The 2810-nt window shown below is 33.7% G+C and overlaps 1 protein-coding gene across 1 annotated transcript in view; it reads left to right on the forward strand.

Annotated features, from left to right (window-relative positions):
• Positions 1 to 2517, forward strand: part of LOC111866136 — a 35932-nt gene extending 33415 nt beyond the window's left edge. Inside the window, exon 9 of the mRNA XM_033752179.1 lies at positions 2057 to 2517. The gene's annotated coding sequence lies outside the window, so the exon portion shown is untranslated. The remainder of the gene's footprint in view (positions 1 to 2056) is intronic.
• Positions 2518 to 2810: the final 293 nt, after the last annotated feature.

A 2810-nucleotide genomic window follows, 5' to 3' on the forward strand; every position in this document is an offset into this window, starting at 1 on the left:
CTTTAGGATCTGCATTAATTTGGTCCAATTTACATGGACAAATGCCTTCTGCCAGTCTATAAAGCAACCACACAGGTCTTCATCTATCTCCAAAGTTCGTTCTGCTATAATTCTCATCATCACAATTGCATCCCTGGTTCCTTCTCCTCTTCTAAATCCAAACTCATCCTCTCCGAGTATATCTTTCCCTTCAATTCTTCTTTTAAGTATCTTTGCTGTATGTGCAATAAGGCAATCATTGTCACTTCTGTAAAGTCCTTGGGCCACTCCCCAGTTTCATATATAGTGTTTATTAGTTTTGTCAGTGTTTTCAAACCACCTTCTCCCAGTAAGTTAAGGACATCTCCAGGTACATCATCAGCTCCTGTAGCCTTTCCATTCCTCATGTCCTTGATAGCTTTTGCCACCTCACTTTGTAAAATATCCACGATAAGGTGGAGACACCAATGAGGGGTAGTGGTGGTATGTTTCTTCAAAATGCTGGTGAACTTTTGCTGGACTACATGGTATCATATCTCAGAAAACTTTCTTCTTCATAGTTACTGCCATGCAAATCTCAGATACAACATACTTCCCTACATATTTTATACATTTAAATACATCATGAATTTGCTGTTATGGATGTGGCTAACTGGCATTTTAAATATCAAACTTCATATCATACAAGTAAATTCTGTAGGAGGAAGATAATTTTGTCAGAACTAAAAAGAGACCATTAGCACTACCTACATAATTGGAAAAATGATAATAAAAGCTGTATCTGCCAAATCAGACCTTGGAATTTACACATAATAAAGGGTGAAGGAGGAAAAAGCATGGTCAGAGTAATGGAAAAAAATTAAGTGCTGAAGTGGTGAAAGCATTATATGTCACACTGGACTGAAATAAACTTAAATGAAAAAATTACTGTGCAACCATAGTCCTACTGCAAGCACAATGAACTCAACTGTAAAAACACACTTATATAAGGAGTTAACATTACATATTTTGAAAGACATGACTTCCTTTTCAAGTTAAGAAATGTAAAATTGAATCCCTATGAATGTGAAATTTCCATACCTTTCATTTACAATTCAAATAGTATGCTGCATGCTACTAAAAAGGGTTGACATCGATTTCACAGAAATAACAAATTATGCTTATCAAAAGTGCCCTTTCTTGCATATATCTCTTATGTTAATAATTCCATATATTTAACATTAAGGAACCAACACCCTGTGGTAGTGTTTCATAAACTCTAAATTTTATAATACTTGTATTCATAATAAACGTTCTAAAATAACTGTTTCGTCTGAAATGTAATGTAATGGTAGTGAACACTCAGATGTATTGGGACCAAATATTAAGAGCTGTATGTGATTATTGTTGTAACCAAGTTATACTGTACACATATTCCGATATGCATCAATATGGAAATTGTCTAATTAGGTTGCCTAACTGGCTGTTTCAGAACATAATGTGGATGCAAGTTTATGTTAACTAATTTTATGAATCAATGAAGTTTCAGAAACAATTAGTTTATGTTTTAAGCACTACAGTCCACCATGCACAATTCTCTCATGCATGGATTTATTTAGACAATAGGTGCTAATACTACTTGTGACAGAGAACAATGATTAATTGTAACTTAAACATAATATTGACCTTTACAATGTACAAATATGTAATTAAGAAACTGTTACTGTACTTAAATTCCTACCCTTTCCCTATCAAAATATTCACATGAGTACATGAAACAAAGTTTTCATCATTTTTTTTTCTTTTAACTGATGGTACTCCTCAAATATTGACTTTTATTAATTTATGAACAGTATTTTGAAACAACTAGAATCCAAGGAACAGATTCAGAAACAATCAACATAGTGCAGAAACCAAAAATTATCATCTTGCCATGGCAGTTTTCTTGATCCAGAAGTTTGGCACTTGCATGTTAACCATTTTTTGGAATTCATACAACACGTTATTCAAGTACATCACATATTCATTATTCCCCTAAGAACAGAGCCACACAGAGTTTAAGTCATGCAACATTTAACTTTACATTGGAAATCCACAGGTCCTGAGGTACTGAAGCAACGGAAATGGAAATATTGTACAAGGTACATCTGACAATAACTGGACTGATCCTGGACACACACTTTCACAAAGTTATAAACTTCTGGTGAGCATGGTTGCCTTCAAAGAACTTGCCTTCCAACTTCATACACAGCTTCAAATGTCTCTGGCATGCCTGGAAACACTACTGGAAATATTTTTCTGCAACCCCTTTTAGTACTCTCATTCGATTGTTCAGAATATTTTGGGGCAATTCAAACTGAGACCCTTTCAAAGAGACTGTTTTAGAAACATGAAAAAGTAACATAACTCCAAATAAAGCAGATTCAGTTGTTGTTCCAACACCGATATATGCCAGGAGTTTTTCTTCAATTTGATTAAAATTTTAAAACTTTTATAACAATACCTACTTCCAACAAAAAAAAAACACTGCACATAAACTTCCAACAACTCTTGTCACAGATTTAATTTATGATGTTCAAAAGTGAAAAATAGAATACCACTACAGACAGTATAGTAAGCAACAAAATTTTGTAGATGAAAAGCAGAGGATTTCAAGACTGGTTCCTGATAAGAAACAAGGAAATTATGACACAACACTTGTATGTACCTTCAACAACAGTGCAAATTTTGTGCTGGAGGCAACTCTAGTACTACTTGAAATAGAATCCCGAGCGTGTGCATAAGAAGATATCTATGAAAAGGACATTTTAAAGGTATTTTTTAATAAAATTTCAAATAACATGGTACAAATG

Source organism: Cryptotermes secundus, unplaced genomic scaffold (assembly GCF_002891405.2).
Source record: "Cryptotermes secundus unplaced genomic scaffold, Csec_1.0 scaffold1054, whole genome shotgun sequence".
NCBI classification, from domain to species: Eukaryota; Metazoa; Arthropoda; class Insecta; order Blattodea; family Kalotermitidae; genus Cryptotermes; species Cryptotermes secundus.